The sequence below is a fragment of the Manis pentadactyla genome, chromosome 17, assembly GCF_030020395.1.
Source record: "Manis pentadactyla isolate mManPen7 chromosome 17, mManPen7.hap1, whole genome shotgun sequence".
NCBI lineage: Eukaryota > Metazoa > Chordata > Mammalia > Pholidota > Manidae > Manis > Manis pentadactyla.
The window spans coordinates 39,699,241-39,717,687 of record NC_080035.1 but is presented as its reverse complement, the minus strand read 5'-3'; the positions used below and the strand labels follow the sequence as shown (position 1 = coordinate 39,717,687).

At 36.9% G+C, this 18,447-nt stretch overlaps 1 long non-coding RNA gene across 1 annotated transcript; it reads left to right on the top strand.

Moving 5' to 3' along the window:
- Positions 1–1,210: 1,210 nt before the first annotated feature.
- LOC130681435 (uncharacterized) lies at positions 1,211–17,998 on the top strand. The gene is made up of 3 exons (XR_008994593.1): positions 1,211–1,298; positions 14,921–15,035; positions 17,582–17,998. It is a non-coding gene; the product is annotated as an uncharacterized LOC130681435 (long non-coding RNA).
- Positions 17,999–18,447: the final 449 nt, after the last annotated feature.

The following is an 18,447-nucleotide window of genomic DNA, read 5'->3' as shown; positions in this document are numbered from 1 at the left end:
TCTGACTATACCCCACAGTTCCTGTCTCACTCCCTTATAAAGAGTAACCATAATCCTGACTTGTAGAACTATAAATTAATTTTGTCTAATTTAAAGTTGTAACTTTACATGAATCCTACTAGCTGCACTCTTTTGAGTCAGATTCTTTTTGTTAACTTTATGTTTGGTAAGAGTTGTTCATATTGTTTAGTGTAGTTGTAGTTCCTTTCTGTTGCTGCTGCATAGTATTCCATTGCATTAATATACCATACTTTGTTTTACTGAATAAATACAGCTGATAGACATTTGGATTGTTTCTAGTTTGGGGCTTATATTAGTTTCCTAGGGCTACTGTAACAAAGGACCACAAATTGAGTGGCTTAAGCAACAAGAATTAATTTTCTTACAGTTCTGGAGGCTGGAAGTCTGAGACCAAATGTCAGCTGGTTTGGTTCCTTTGGAGGGATGTGAGGAAGAATCTGTTCCATGCCTCTACCCTAGTTTCTGGTGTGTTGCTGGCAATCTTTGGTGTTCCTTGGCTTGTAGAAGCATTACCCTGATCTCTGCTGTCATCTTCACTTGGCATTCTCCCTGTGTACATGGCTGTGTCCAAATTTCCCCTTTGTAAAAGGTCACCAGTCATATCAGATTAGGGCCCACCCTATTTCAGTATGACCTTATCTTAACTAATAACATCTGCAATGACTCTATTTCCAAATAAGGTCACAGTCTGACATGGGAATTAGGGCTTCAACATAGGATTTGGTGGGGTGTTAGGGGAACCCAATTTAACCCATAACATGGCTACCATGAGCAATACTGCTAAGAATATTCTTGTACATGTTTTGGTGAATATATGTACTTATTTCTGATAAATATATTCTTACAAATGGTATGCTGGATTATAGAATATGTATATGTTCAAACAATTTTCCAAAATGGCTATACCAATTTTCTCTCCTCACATCAATGTATGAGAATTCCAGTTGAGCTGTAGTCTCACAAACATTTGGTATCATCTGTCTTTTTTATTTCAGCCATTATGATGGATATATAGTTGTATCTCATTGTGATTTCAATTTGTATTTCCCTTAAGATTAATAAAGTTGAACTCCTTTTCATATCTTCATTGACCATCTGGAGATCATTTTGCTAATCTGTTCATTTATCTGTTTTTCTACTGAATTGCTCACATTTGTCTTGGATTTACAATAACTCATTATTTTTCCAGAAATAATGGGTCCTTTGTGATATATGCATATACATTCCTCTTCACTTTTCTTGGAGTTAAGAATGAGGCTTCAGACAAGTGGACAGAGGTAGGTGACTTGTTTCACTTTCTGCCTCTTTCTCTTATGCATGTGTTTAAAATGCCAAAGGTAGAAGGGGAAAAATCATATTCTAGAATAGGGACAGGAGAAATAAATTTTGCAGAACTATCCATCAGCATCTGGTCTATTTGAAATGTTTGTTTTTAAAATCTGATCTTTAGTTTCAGAGGATGAGAGTGTGCATGTTTGTCAACATGAATGTCTATTCCCTTCAACTTTCCCTTCAAAAGGCTTAGCCATTTGGCCTGCTCACCTCTCTTTTTTTACAGTTTTTTGTCTGGGCTTACTTACCCTGCCTTCAGGCGCTGGCGTCAGAGGATAGAACATGTTTGCTTTCAGTACCTATGTGGGATCTTCCATAAAGTAGACCCTTATTATTGAATATAATGATTGAAGCCTCCATTTCATTGCTATGCAATATAGCAATTCATCTAAATATAGCAATATATCCATGCATAGGATGCTGTCTAATTTTTAAAGAATTTTTAATATCAACAAGGAGATATTCCAAAAGTTAACAAAAATATCATATTTTGTAAATGAGGCTTAGGAAATTTCTAATAGTTCTCCATGAAATTTTACCTGGTTTTACTCTAAATGTCAACAGAAGTAGATCTAGCCACTTAAGTGACATCTCACTAATTATGTCCTTCCCACTTTCACATATGATTTCAGATAGAGTCTCTTATGATCCTTAACCTTGTATTAATTCTATAATGGGCTAGATAGAACTCTACTCTAAAGAGTTTTCATGAGTTACTTTTTATTTTGGTAAAATATACAAAACATAAAATTTACTTTAACTATTTTCAAGTGTATATTTCATGCGCATCAATACTTTCACATTATTGTGCAACCATCACCACTGTTCATCTTCAGAACTTTTTAATTATCCCAACTGAAAACCTCTATCCATTTAATGCTAACTCCTCTTTCCGCCTCCCCACCTAATCCCTAGCAGCTACCATTCTACTGTCTGTTTCTGTCTCTGATCTTCACAATTACTACCCACAAAAAAAGCTGGCTCTCTGTCAGTTACATAGCAACTGACCCTGGCCAAGTTGAATTTTCTCTTTGCATATTAATTTCCTGATTTGTAAAATGGAAATGAAATATCCACCTCACTAGACTGGAGTGAAGATTTAATAAGATAACAAAATACCTAGTGTAGTGTCTATTTATTAAATAGTTGGTATTCAATAAATGGCAGCTAGTAGCAATGATTCACATTGATAGTAAACAGTTTAAGAGTCTGTTCCATACATCTCAGGAAAAGTCCAGACTAATGTATGCAATATATCCCCTGCTTTATGAAAAAGTCTCCTTAGGTCATATTCATATGGAATACCCAAAAGGAATTTTTGGCTTCTAAAGTACTCAAATCAATGAAGGAAGACAGGAATCATTTGTGAAACATGTACATTTTATTCCACCCACAACCTATTTGCCAACCTCTGAGAGGTTAAAATGTAAGTTTGAAGAGTTCAATTTTAAGGAGTACCCACGATTTGTCTTCAGAGAAAAAAAATTGTATTTTTACCTGACAAATAAGTACAATCATATCTTTAAGGAATGTGGACTTAACTTATTAAAAATAAAAGTATCTTCAGATTGAACTAAGATTAATTCTGAGAATGAGCATCTGGAAAATAAATAGCAAAGTTTTCAGGATAACTTTTTATGAACTTGTATAACAATTTAGATATAGATTCCCTCTAATACCAAATATTATTTTAAGCCTGAAGAGCTTTTAAACATGATTTGTCATTTAGCTAGTTTTATAAGAAATATTTTTCTGATTATAGAAATTTCAAACACACAAAAAAGACTGACAAAAGATTTATTTCTGTTCTTTTTTCTTACACATAATTCTTTAGTGGGACAAGAGAGGATAAACACAGTTGTTTCTCTATATTCAATTTCATATCCTTTTTCACAAAACTTTTTAGTAATACCCTCCATAGGATTTTTCCAAACTGATAAGAAACTGTTTATAAACACATTTTAACAACTAATTAATGTTAATCTTTCCTAACCTTTTCTAGGAAAATTATTTTAAGAAAAGAAATATAGAAAAGCAGTTAAGAATGTGGACTTAAGCCAAATTTCTGGATTCCAATCCCAGCCCTCCAGTTGCTAACTTAAATTTGAGTTGAGTTATTTCCCCTCTATCCAAGTTTCTTCACTGATAAATGGGGATATCAACAGTTACTGACCAGATAGTGTTGGTATAAGAATTAGCTGTGTTAGCCTGTAACACATTAAATATATATGAAATTATTAAGTGCACATAAAATGCCTTAATAGTGTCTCACATATGCCAAGCATTTTATAAATGTTACCTATTATTATTAGCTGTTAAGAATTCTTGATATGGTACACTACTGAAATCTCAAAACAAGTTAGATATAATAATTGACTATTTTTACAATCTATATTATTTATAGCTAACTTATTTATAATACTTTCTCAGCATTATAAATTTATTAATTTTGTAACTATAAAATAATAAATTTTAACATCTATAAAATATTTCAGGTCAAGTGGTATGATGACTTCTAATCCCCAATTTTTAATTTATGGACTTTGTATTTTATTTTTCACTTGTCAAAAGGATATACATCTTCACTGAAATACATAATTTGTCAAATCTTCCAATGAAAAGTGCTTAAAAATACAAAAGAAAATCAATAAAATTTAAGTTTCCATTCCCAGGCCCACAATCCATTTGGGCCTATCAGCCAACTCAGTAGCCACATGTGACTAGTGCTTACCATGTTGCACAGAACTTGTAGAGAACATTTCCAGCATTGCAGAAAGTTCTATTAGACAGAGTTGTACTACAACTTTAGGCAAAAAAATGGCCTGTTGGATTATGCAGCAATTCATGAGTAATCTGTTTTTGTCCCCACATTATTCAACTAACTATTCATTTTTTAGTAATTAAAATTTTTTTCTAATATGATACAAACTTAATATCATCTGAGAACTGAATCAGTCATCTATGGTAAGAATCAAATGCAAGAAAAGCAATACTGTATGTGAGCGTAATAGAAACATTTTATTTCACACTTCTTTTGTACCTTACGTGAAAAGTTACTCTAATACTTAACAAATGTTATTTTTTTTTTTTTAATGATTATTTTTTATTGAAGGGTAGTTGACACACAGTATTACATTACATGAGTTTCAAGTGTACAACACAGTGGTAGAACATTTATATACATAATTCTAGGTTCCAGCTATCACCCTACCAGGCTGTTACAATATCTTGACTATATTCCTTATGCTATACATTACATCCCGGTTACTAATTTATTTTACCATTGGAAGTCTGTCCTTTTTTTTTTTTTTTTTTTTTGGTGAGGGCATCTCTCATATTTACTGATCAAATGGTTGTTAACGACAATAAAATTCTGTATAGGGGAGTCAATGCTCAATGCACAATCATTAATCCACCCCAAGCCTAATTTTTGTCAGTCTCCAATCTTCTGAGGCATAACAAACAAGTTTTTACATGTAGAACAAATTCTTACATAATGAATAAGTTACAAAGTGAACAGTACAAGGGCAGTCATCACAGAAACTTTCGGTTTTGCTCATGCATTATGAACTATAAACAGTCAGTTCAAATATGAATACTCATTTGGTTTTTATACTTGGTTTATATGTGGATACCACATTTCTCTCTTTATTATTATTATTTTTAATAAAATGCTGAAGTGGTAGGTAGATACAAGATAAAGGTAGAAAACATAGTTTAGTGTTGTAAGAGAGCACATGTAGATGATCAGGTGTGTGCCTGTAGACTATGTGTTAATCCAAGCTAGACCAGGGCAATAAAACATCCACGTATGCAGAAGATTTCTCTTAGAACGGGGGGGTGAGGTTCTAAACCTCACCTCTGTTGATCCCCAATTTCTCACCTGATGGCCCCCCTGCGACTGTGCCTGTCTTAGGTTGTTCCTCCCTTGAGGAATCTTACCCGTCTCTGGCTAACCAGTCATCTTCCGGGGCCATACAGGGAAATGTGAAGTTGGTAAGTGAGAGAGAAGCCTTATTGTTTGAAAAAGTTAGCTTTTTACTTCTTTGCATATTTATGCCCTGTGGCTTCTATGCCCAGCATTTGTCTTGAGGTATCTTTACCACTTGGAAGAATTATGATACTCGGTAAATTTGATATGAGGCACGAATTCTATTTAAGGGTTGTAATTAGGAAGGAAGAAGAAAAGCTATAGAAGTAGCAGGCGGAAGAAAACATGGGAAGATTGATTATTTCTTTGATATATCTTCTTGTAGAGTAACTTCAGCATGTATAGGTTTTAAGTTACTACTTAAATTGCACACACACATTAACATAATAGGAGTATAGTTACATAACCAAAGCATATCTGTAATTACCAGCCATCTCCAGTGAAACCAAGAAAACCAGTTAGGCACCTTAGGCATTTGTGAAAACTTATCTATGATATGGTGGATATTGTCCAACTGAACTTGAACAGTCTGAGAGAAATCAGACAAATTAAAACAACCCATTCCTGGGGACTGTTCACATGCCATATGTTCTTTTAACAGTAAATAGTTTGTAGTTGTAAGACTTTGGAGCGCTACAATTTGCACTTCTCCAAATTCTTGGTTGAGTTCCAACAGTATAGATCCAGTCCAATTTTGTTGTTTTACTGTATGCACAGGCCAGCTTAGATATCTCCTTCCTCATTCCCATGGCAAGTCCAGGAACTGGTGGGATGAGTGCATCTACAGCTGTAGCAGTGCGTCGATCTTTGTTGGGGTTTTTTGATGATCATCTTCTGGCATGAGTCTTCCAGAGAGTGCTGATGTTGGAAGTTCTTTTTCATATCGTATCTTAGTTCATTTTCGGGGTAGCCCAATTAGGCTTTGATCCTCTGTATAAACACAAACAGACCCTTTGCCTACACTTTTATATGCCCTTTATACCCTTGTGTAGAACTCGTTGGAGGTTACCACACAGGAACTGCCCTTTTTTTCTTTTTCTTTGTTTTTGGTATCACTAATCTACACTTACATGATGAATATTATGCTTACTAGGCTCTCCCCTATACCAGGTCTCCCCTATAAACCCCTTTACAGTCATTGTCCATCAGCATAGCAAAATGTTGTAGAATCACTACTTGCCTTCTCTGTGTTGTACAGCCCTCCCTTTTCTCCTACCCCCCCTTGCATGTTAATCTTAATACCCCCCTACTTCTCCCCCCCTTATCCCTCCCTACCCACCCATCCTCCCCAGTCCCTTTCCCTTTGGTACCTGTTAGTCCATTCTTGAGTTCTGTGATTCTGCTGCTGTTTTGTTCCTTCAGTTTTTCCTTTGTTCTTATATTCCACAGATAAGTGAAATCATTTGGTATTTCTCTTTCTCCGCTTGGCTTGTTTCACTGAGCATAATACCCTCCAGCTCCATCCATGTTGCTGCAAATGATTGGATTTGCCCTTTTCTTATGGCTGAGTAGTATTCCATTGTGTATATGTACCACATCTTCTTTATCCATTCATCTATTGATGGACATGTAGGTTGCTTCCAATTCTTGGCTATTGTAAATAGTGCTGCAATAAACATAGGGGTGCATCTGTCTTTCTCAAACTTGATTGCTGCGTTCTTAGGGTAAATTCCTAGGAGTGCAATTCCTGGGTCAAATGGTAAGTCTGTTTTGAGCATTTTGATGTACCTCCATACTGCTTTCCACAATGGTTGAACTAACTTACATTCCCACCAGCAGTGTAGGAGGGTTCCCCTTTCTCCACAGCCTCGCCAACATTTGTTGTTGTTTGTCTTTTGGATGGCAGCCATCCTTACTGGTGTGAGGTGATACCTCATTGTAGTTTTAATTTGCATTTCTCTGATAATTAGCGATGTGGAGCATCTTTTCATGTGTCTGTTGGCCATCTGTATTTCTTTTTTGGAGAACCGTCTGTTCAGTTCCTCTGCCCATTTTTTAATTGGGTTATTTGTTTGTTGAGGTGTGTGAGCTCTTTATATATTCTGGACGTCAAGCCCTTATCGGATGTGTCATTTTCAAATATATTCTCCCATACTGTAGGGATCCTTTTTGTTCTATTGATGGTGTCTTTTGCTGTACAGAAGCTTTTCAGCTTAATATAGTCCCACTTACTCATTTTTGCTATTGTTTTCCTTGCCCGGGGAGATATGTTCAAGAAGAGGTCACTCATGTTTATGTCTAAGAGGTTTTTGCCTATGTTTTCTTCCAAGAGTTTAATGGTTTCATGGCTTACATTCAGGTCTTTGATCCATTTTGAGTTTACTTTTGTATATGGGGTTAGACAATGGTCCAGTTTCATTCTCCTACATGTAGCTGTCCAGGTTTGCCAGCACCACCTGTTGAAGAGACTGTCATTTCGCCATTGTATGTCCATGGCTCCTTTATCAAATATTAATTGACCATATATGTCTGGGTTAATGTCTGGATTCTCTAGTCTGTTCCATTGGTCTGTGGCTCTGTAGTGTGCCAGTACCAAATTGTCTTGATTACTATGGCTTTATAGTAGAGCTTGAAGTTGGGGAGTGAGATCCCCCATACTTTATTCTTCTTTCTCAGGATTGCTTTGGCTATTCGGGGTCTTTGGTGTTTCCATATGAATTTTTGAATTATTTGTTCCAGTTCATTGAAGAATGTTGCTGGTAGTTTCATAGGGATTGCATCAAATCTGTATATTGCTTTGGGCAGGATGGCCATTTTGACGATATTAATTCTTCCTAGCCACGAGCATGGGATGAGTTTCCATCTGTTAGTGTCCCCTTTAATTTCTCTTAAGAGTGACTTGTAGTTTTCAGAGTATAAGTCTTTCACTTCTTTGGTTAGGTTTATTCCTAGGTATTTTATTTTTTTTGATGCAATTGTGAATGGAGTTGTTTTCCTGATTTCTCTTTCTGTTGGTTCATTGTTAATATATAGGAAAGCCACAGATTTCTGTGTGTTGATTTTGTATCCTGCAACTTTGCTGTATTCCGATATCAGTTCTAGTAGTTTTGGGGTGGAGTCTTTAGGGTTTTTTATGTACAGTATCATGTCATCTGCAAATAGTGACAGTTTAACTTCTTCTTTACCAATCTGGATTCCTTGTATTTCTTTATTTTGTCTGATTGCTGTAGCTAGGACCTCCAGTACTATGTTAAATAACAGTGGAGAGAGTGGGCATCCCTGTCTAGTTCCCGATCTCAGCGGAAATGCTTTCAGCTTCTCGCTGTTCAATATAATGTTGGCTGTGGGTTTATCATAGATGGCCTTTATTATGTTGAGGTACTTGCCCTCTATTCCCATTTTGCTGAGAGTTTTTAACATGAATGGATGTTGAACTTTGTCAAATGCTTTTTCAGCATCTATGGAGATGATCATGTGGTTTTTGTCTTTCTTTTTGTTGATGTGGTGGATGATGTTGATGGACTTTCGAATGTTGTACCATCCTTGCATCCCTGGGATGAATCCCACTTGGTCATGGTGTATGATCCTTTTGATGTATTTTTGAATTCGGTTTGCTAATATTTTGTTGAGTATTTTTGCATCTACATTCATCAGGGATATTGGTCTGTAGTTTTCTTTTTTGGTGGGGTCTTTGCCTGGTTTTGGTATTAGGGTGATGTTAGCTTCATAGAATGAGTTTGGGAGTATCCTCTCCTCCTCTATTTTTTGGGAAACTTTAAAGAGAATGGGTATTATGTCTTCCCTGTATGTCTGATAAAATTCCGAGGTAAATCCATCTGGCCCGGGGGTTTTGTTCTTTGGTAGTTTTTTGATTACCTCTTCAATTTCGTTGCTGGTAATTAGTCTGTTTAGATTTTCTGTTTCTTCCTGGGTCAATCTTGGAAGGTTATATTTTTCTAGGAAGTTGTCCGTTTCTCCTAGGTTTCCCAGCTTGTTAGCATATAGGTTTTCATAGTATTCTCCAATAATTCTTTGCATTTCCGTGGGGTCCGTCGTGATTTTTCCTTTCTCGTTTCTGATACTGTTGATTTGTGTTGACTCTCTTTTCTTCTTAATAAGTCTGGCTAGAGGCTTATCTATTTTGTTTATTTTCTCGAAGAACCAGCTCTTGGTTTCATTGATTTTTGCTATTGTTTTATTCTTCTCAATTTTATTTATTTCTTCTCTGATCTTTATTATGTCCCTCCTTCTGCTGACCTTAGGCCTCATCTGTTCTTCTTTTTCCAATTTTGATAATTGTGACATTAGACCATTCATTTGGGATTGCTCTTCCTTTTTTAAATATGCTTGGATTGCTATATACTTTCCTCTTAAGACTGCTTTTGCTGTGTCCCACAGAAGTTGGGGCTTAGTGTTGTTGTTGTCATTTGTTTCCATATATTGCTGGATCTCCATTTTGATTTGGTCATTGATCCATTGATTATTTAGGAGCGTGTTGTTAAGCCTCCATGTGTTTGTGAGCCTCTTTGCTTTCTTTGTACAGTTTATTTCTAGTTTTATGCCTTTGTGGTCTGAAAAGTAGGTTGGTAGGATTTCAATCTTTTGGAATTTTCTGAGGCTCTTTTTGTGGCCTAGTATGTGGTCTATTCTGGAGAATGTTCCATGTGCACTTGAGAAGAATGTATATCCTGTTGCTTTTGGATGTAGAGTTCTATAGATGTCTATTAGGTCCATCTGCTCTACTGTGTTGTTCAGTGCTTCCGTGTCCTTACTTATTTTCTGCCCAGTGGATCTATCCTTTGGGGTGAGTGGTGTGTTGAAGTCTCCTAGAATGAATGCATTGCAGTCTATATCCCCCTTTAGTTCTGTTAGTATTTGTTTCACATATGCTGGTCCTCCTGTGTTGGGTGCATATATATTTAGAATGGTTATATCCTCTTGTTTGACTGAGCCCTTTATCATTATGTAGTGTGCTTCTTTATCTCTTGTTACTTTCTTTGTTTTGAAGTCTATTTTGTCTGATATTAGTACTGCAACCCCTGCTTTCTTCTCACTGTTGTTTGCTTGAAATATGTTTTTCCATCCCTTGACTTTTAGTCTGTACATGTCTTTGGGTTTGAGGTGAGTTTCTTGTAAGCAGCATATAGATGGGTCTTCCTTTTTTATCCATTCTGTTACTCTGTGTCTTTTGATTGGTGCATTCAACCCATTAACATTTAGGGTGACTATTGAAAGATATGTACTTATTGCCATTGCAGGCTTTAAATTCGTGGTTACCAAATGTTCAAGGTTAGCCTCTTTAGTATCTTACTGCCTAACTTAGCTCGCTTATTGAGCTGTTATATACACTGTCTGGAGATTCTTTTCTTCTGTCCCTTCTTGTTCCTCCTCCTCGATTCTTCATATGTTGGGTGTTTTGTGCTGTGCTCCTTCTAGGAATGCTCCCATCTAGAGCAGTCCCTGTAAGATGTTCTGTAGAGGTGGTTTGTGGAAAGCAAATTCCCTCAGCTTTTGTTTGTCTGGGCATTGTTTAATCCCACCGTCATATTTGAATGATAGTCGTGCTAGATACAGTATCCTTGGTTCAAGGCCCTTCTGTTTCATTGTATTAAATATATCATGCCATTCTCTTCTGGCCTGTAGGGTTTCTGTTGAGAAATCTGACGTTAGCCTGATTGGTTTCCCTTTATAGGTGACCTTTTTCTCTCTAGCTGCCTTTAACACTCTTTCCTTGTCCTTGATCTTTGCCATTTTAATTATTATGTGTCTTGGTGTTGCCCTTCTTGGATCCTTTCTGTTGGGGGTTCTGTGTATTTCCGTGGTCTGTTTGATTACTTCCTCCCCCAGTGTGGGGAAGTTTTCAGCAATTATTTCTTCTAAGATACTTTCCATCTCTTTTCCTCTCTCTTCTTCTTCTGGGACCCCTATAACACGGATATTGTTCCTTTTAGATTGGTCACACAGTTCTCTTAATATTGTTTCATTCCTGGAGATCCTTTTGTCTCTCTCTATGTCAGCTTCTATGCGTTCCTGTTCTCTGATTTCAATTCCATCAATGGCCTCTTGCATTCTATCCATTCTGCTTATAAACCCTTCCAGAGTTTGTTTCATTTCTGCGATCTCCTTTCTGGCATCTGTGATCTCTTTCCGGACTTCATCCCATTTTTCTTGCGTATTTCTCTGCATCTCTGTCAGCATGTTTATGATTCTTATTTTGAATTCTTTGTCAGGAAGACTGGTTAGGTCTGTCTCCTTCTCTGGTGTTGTCTCTGTGATCTTTGTCTGCCTGTAGCTTTGCCTTTTCATGGTGATAGGAATAGTCTGCAGAACTGGGACGAGTGACGGCGGGAAGGACTTCCTTTCTTGTTGGTTTGTGGCCCTCCTCTCCTGGGAGAACAGCGGCCTCTAGTGGCTTGTGCTGTGCAGCTGCGCGCAGACAGGGTTTCTGCTTCCTGCCCGGCTGCTATGGAGTTAATCTCCGCTGTTGCTGTGGGCGTGGCCTGGCTCGGGCAGCTACTCCAAAATGGTGGAGTCGCGTTGGAGCAGGAGCGGCTGGGAGGCTATTTATCTCCGTAAGGGGCCTCCCTGCTCCCTGCAGCCCAGGGGTTAGGGTGCCCAAAGATCCCGGATTCCCTACCTCTGGATTAAGTGACCCGCCCTGCCCCTTTAAGACTTCCAAAAAGCACCCGCCAAAACAAAACAACGACCACAAAAAAAAAGAAAAAAAATTTTTTTATTTAAAAAAAAAAAAAAAATTTTTTTAATTAAAAAAAAAAAAAGGTGGTCGTTCGTTTTTCTTTTTTCTCCGGTGCCAGCCTCAGGCCTCTGCTCACCGGTCTTTCTGCCCTGTTTCCCTAGTATTGGGGTCCCTGTCCCTTTAAGACTTCCAAAAAGCGCTCGCCGAAACAAAGCAGCAAAAAAGCAAAAAAATAAAAAAATAAAAAAAATGGTCGCTCGCTTTTCTTATGTCCTCTGTCGCCCAGCCTCCAGTGCCTGCTCACTGTTCTTGCTGCACTGTTTTCCTAGTATCGAGCGCCCTGCACTCTGGCCCGGATGGCTGGGGCTGGGTGTTCGGCAGCCCTGGGCTCCGTCTCCCTCCCGCTCTGCCTGCTCTTCTCCCGCCGGGAGCTGGGGGGAGGGGCGCTCGGCTCCCGCGGGGCCGGGGCTTGTATCTTACCCCCTTCGCGAGGCGCTGGGTTCTCTCAGGTGCGGATGTGGTCTGGATATTGTCCTGTGTCCTCTGGTCTTTATTCTAGGAAGGGTTGTCTTTGTTATATTTTCATAGATATATGTGGTTTTGGGAGGAGATTTCCGCTGCTCTACTCACGCCGCCATCTTCCGCCCCTCAACAAATGTTATTTTTAAGTACTTAATTTAATAGATTAACACGGTTTTAAAAAAACTTTCTGTAATGAAAAATTACAATTTTTCTCAGAAGTAGAGAGACAAATACAATAAACCTCCCTGGATCCATCACCCAGTTTCAACAATTATCAATTCATGATCAACCTTTTTTTATCTATAACCTACCTGCTCTCACCCCCCACCATCCACTGGATTATTCTGAAGCAAATCTCAGACATTATTTCATTTTGTCTGTAAACATTCTAGAATGTATGTCTAAAAGATAAGATTTCTTTTTTTATTTTTTGTCTGTTTTGTTTTGTTTTTTATTGAGATATAACTGACATCCAGTACAAGGTGTACAGCATACTGACTTGGCTTACATATATTGTGAAATGATTACCAAAATAAGAACTCTCTTTTAAACATAATCATAATAATAACATCGTAGCTAAAAACAAATGAAATCTAATAGTAATTATTAATTTTATAAAATATTCAGTCATTAAACAACAACAAAAAAAGGGTCAGTTACTTTTTCTGACCTTAAAACCAAATTTCAAAGTTGGGAAGTACATGATATTGTCATCAATTCAAATTCAAGGTCACTGATCCCTTGGTTTCAGAAACATTATAGATCAATATTCAGGAAATAAGAGCAGTATATTTTACCTATTTTTGTTAACAACAACAAAAATAACTCATAAACTCAAAAATAACCAATAAAAACAAAAATATGTTAGACTATCCAATTATTCAAAACAGGCTAAATAATTCTAATAATAAAAACAAGTTATTACTTCCACCCATTAGAATGGCTACTATAAAAAAATTAGAAAATAAGTATTGACAAGGATGTAGAAAAATTAGAACACTTCATACTATTGGTGGGAATGTAAAGTCATGCAGCCACTGTGGAAAACAGTATGACAGTTCTTCAAAAAATTAAAAATAGAATAACTATATGATCCAGCAATTGCACATGTGGGTATATACTCAAAATAATTGACAGCAGCTCTCAAAGAGATATTTGCATACCTATGTTCATAACAGCATTATTCAACACTGCTAAAACATGGGAGCAACACAAGTATCTGTGAATGAATGGATGAGCAAAACACAGTATATACATACAGTAGAATATTATTCAGTCTTAAAAGAGAAGGAAAATTTTGACATATACTACAACATGTATGAACATTGAGGACACTGTGCTAGGTGAAATAAGCTAGTCACAAAAAGACAAATACAGTATGATTCCACTTAAGTTTCTTAGAGCAGTCAAAATTATAGAGACAGAAAGAATGGTGGTTGCCAGGGACTGGGAGAGGGGTATAATAATGGAGAGTTATTGTTTAATAACAAAGAATTTCAGTTTTGAAAGATGAAAAGAGTTTTTGAGATGGATGGTGGTGATGATTGCACAATACGAATGAATATAATATCAGTGAACTGTATACTTAAAAATGGTTAAGATGGTAAATTTTATGGTGCATATATTTTACCTCAACAAAAAAATTAGGGAAAGACAAGTGCGTTAACTTATAAACAAATGTAGTTAAAACATTACACTATTTGCAGCAGAAGATAAACTGCTTAAAGAGTGATAAAAGATAGCTCAATAAATATTTTGCACATGTGTTTGCAACTCTAGTATACACAAATACATGAATGATCCCTGTATATATTGATGTAGAACAATATTATTCATATAGGATCTCATTTTTGTTTGGAGATTTTATAATTTCTAGTTAATGTGGAAAAATTGCTTAATAATAAAAATACAAAGAAAACTCAAAAAGTTGATAATAAACGTCTAAATTGCTGGAAGGAAATAAGTTGTTTCACTCAGCTAAAACATTCTACTAACTGCCAGAAGTAAGAGAGATGGATTATGAAACATACAATTTATTCAGCACAGAGATTCAGACACAGAAATGAACAGAAAATTGAGGTTACTCATTAGATCAACTAGATACATTAGGAAATTGGGGACCCACTGTAGGATTTTATGGTAAAAAGAAAGATATCCAAGGGGAAAACCAAAAAATCAAGGGTACATGAAAAAACAAATAGTGAACACAGATGAATAGAGACCCAGTTGGTTCTGATGAGGTATATGTATAAATTTGAGTTACATTTGATTTTTTTTTGATCGGCAGTAATTATAAAATGGACTATATGAACTCTAAGATCCTGTCTACTTCTAAGTTTAATATTCTAAAGTTTTAGTTGCCTTTTGAAATTTAACTTGTATTCTAACGCTTCTTCCTGGGTCAATAACTTGTTGGCTTTTTAATGTTTTAATACAATCATTTAGTGATTCACACAGGCATTCTTTCTTTTACACAGTATCTACAACAATATCTATGACATGGTATACAGTGGGGTCACAAAAGTGAATCAGATACATGGTCTGCCTTCAAGGAGCTCACTATTGATAAAACAAGGATAGACAGGAATACAGGTAATTATTTCATCTTAAAGGATAAGGAGAGTGAATTTAAGAAGTGGGCTCAAAGTGTTCCAGGTAGGAGGAGGCTTGAAGGTGCACAAGTAAAACCTGGGAAATGAGACTGCACAGCACCAGAAGAATTGGCAGGTAGCTAAGTATTCTTGGGGAGAAGGGTGGTGAGTGATTGGTTTGCACAGTTAGGAGTGGCCACATAATTAAGAACTTTATGTGTTTGGCATGTTAAGGAACTTGAATTTTATCCTGAAGGCAAGGGGGAAGTCAGTGAAGAATTCCGATTAGGAATGTGACAAGGATTTTATCCTGAAGGCAAGGGTAAGTCAGTTAAGGATTCTGATCAGGAATGTGACAAGATAAAATATGAATTTACAATAAATCTGAGGATGAGGCGGAAGTTCATTCAGGAGATTAGCGGCACATATGGCAACTGAGAGAGAGCTACAGTAATTCTGGCAGGAGTCATGCTCACCTGGATGAAAGCAGAGACAAGGGGCTCTCAAAGGCAGGGACAAAACCCAAAGATATTGAGGAGGTAGAGCTGGCTAGGCTGGTGAGGGCCCCACCCCAGGATTTATTAAGTCTGGAGAGGGATCTTGAGGCCAATAGTTAGTACAATTTCTCAGGTAATGCCGCTGATTAATTAGGCGTGGAACCCACCAATACAGACTGCTTCTCATAAAGCTTGAGTGTCAAAGAAAAGAGGAGACAGGATGGCAATTAGAGGACCAAAAGGAGTCTGTGGTTAAAGATCAAAGAGCCTTGACTGTTCACATGTCAAGAAAAGAGAACCAGCAGTAAGGGAGGAGCTGGAGGACCGGAGATCATGGAATCCATCATGCAGAAGAAAGACTGTCAACAGGAGAAAGATGTCAGTTCTGAGGCAGAAACTAAAGAAGAAAGGATGGGAGCACAGACAGTTGGGGAAGGGGGGATAGGGACAGGGTTGAGGGAGTTCTGCCTTATACCTCCTGCCCCCCCAGCTTTTGCTCAGTGAAGCAGGTGGTGAGTACCAGGACCTTTCCTGAAAAGGCTAAGATGGATGAGATGAATGGTAAGGAACGCAGAGAGTATGAGGGAGGCTGATAAGAGAAAGGTAAAGTACTGGTGTCTCTCAGAGAGTCCAATCGAGGAAACAAACTGTGTATTGGTATTGGTAGCAATGGGTACCCTGTGTGATTTTCTCCCTGTAGGATTGTCAGGTTTAGCAAATGAAAACACGAGGCCACCACCCAAATTTGAATTTCAGGTAAACAGTGGATGATTTTTTAGTATAAGGATGTCTCACGCAATATTTGAGGGCATACTTAAACTAAAATAATATTCATTAGTTATTTGAAATTAAAATTTAACTGAGCATCCTGTATATTATCTGGCAACCCTATATGAGAATTTGAAAACTCAAATTGGTGAGGGTTATGACCTAATACTTAAAGTTAGGATTAAAGTTTACCATGAAAATCCTCTTCGTTTATTCATATTTATTTTATTTACAAGAATGACTCACTGCCAGCAGCAGACAGGGCTATGAACACATGTTCTTAACATGGTGACAGTTACAAGACTGATTAGCACATGACTGCTAAACTGCTGCTTTCTTACCTGCTCCTGTTCCTTTTCTAGAAACATCCACCTTCACCTTTGATTCCTAGAATCAGTGTTTCCTAGAATCATCTGAAAAAAATTTAATTGTTTCTCTTATACTACTTTAACCAGCTACCCCAATATTTAACTAAAAGCAGGGTAACTGAATGTCCCCATTTTCCCAGAACTGAAGATTTTCCAGGACTTGAAATTCCCAGTTTTAACACTGGGAATGTCCCAGACAAATCAGAATGGTTAGTCATCTGCTTTGACCATGACAGTTGATTTAAGCCAGTGATGTCTTTATGTTGATTATTAAGCTTTAATTCTCACAAAAGAATCATAATTTGCTTCTAAAGAAATCTTATCTTCATTACATAAATTCTTTTATAGAAAAGTTAAGAATTTATAAAGGAAAGGTACATTTTTCCTATGTTATGCCATATCACATTTTAGTTCTTAGCATATTCTCATGGGAAAAGTATATCAATTACAAGGTCATCTTTTTCTAGGCTAATTATTAATGGTGCCTTTTTTAAATGATTGGGTCAAGGAAAGAGTTCATCCATATATATAGGCTGCCTTCATCCCTTATATACCAATTTGGAGATATTCTATGATTGATGAATAATACAGAATGACAAAATAATATGTATGTGTCTGTATATATATTTGTATGCTAATGCAAAATATAAATGACTGGCAACCTGTCTCTCTTTCAGAACACAAAAATGTACCTTGAAGTGAATCACAAACTCCAATAAAATTCACAGTCTACTGGCTTAAGCATATCTATACACCACCAAAAGACAACATAATTTTGGAGTAGTGCTTAGATCAATTAAAACCTTGCTCATGATGGCAATGTTAGGGTCCTGATTTAAGTTATGAAAGAACTAGCTGCCAAAACGATATTGATTTTCTTCTTACTTAATAACAAAACTTTGATTTTATTCCAGGTAGCAATATGACCAGCTAAAGGACACCTTTTTATAGCCCCCACTGCAACTAGACATGGAATTCAGAAAGCCTCCTTAAGAGACGGATAGCCAGCTTGCAGGATCTTCTTTTAGCTTCTCTCCTTTGTCTTGCTTCTTACCTGGAGCTCAAACATAGTAGCTGGAGCTTCAGCAGCCATATTGGATCCTGAGAAAAGCCTGAAAATAGAAGCCATGGCTACAAAAGACAAAGTAGGAATATAGGAATAGGCTGGGTCTCTGATGATGTTGGCACCACCCTATGAAATCAAGACCACCCATACCCAAAGTTCTTTTACCTGAGAGAAAAGCAGTTAAAGATCCTGTGTTTCGGCTCTTGTTTGTTAGTAGCTTCCAAATGTAAATCCCAACTGATACAATTATTAATTGTGAATATAAATAAAGGTGAAGTATTGCATGGGTTAGTATTAACAGTAAAACTTATTGAGTGCTTACTGTGTGCCAATTTCTGAAATATTTCCTAAACATCTCATTTAATCCTCATTAAAAACTCTATAAAGTAGGTATTGTATATACTCCATTTTTCACATGAGAAACTGAGCTCAGGAATGTTAAGTAACTTGCTCAAGGTCACAACCTAGAAAGTGGTGGTATTGGGACTCAAACCCAGACAGGTTGCCATGACAGCCCTCACTCTGCACTTTCCAAGGATGAAAGAAATACAATCCTAGTGATAGAAAGTGAAAAAGATTTTATAACTTTTAATAGATCAGTCATTCATTTATGAAATTATCATTGAGTATTATGAGCTTTGCTCTTTAATAGAAGCTGATTATATAGAAATGAAGTAGACTCATATCCCATCTTTATACCTCCTGGCTTGTGGG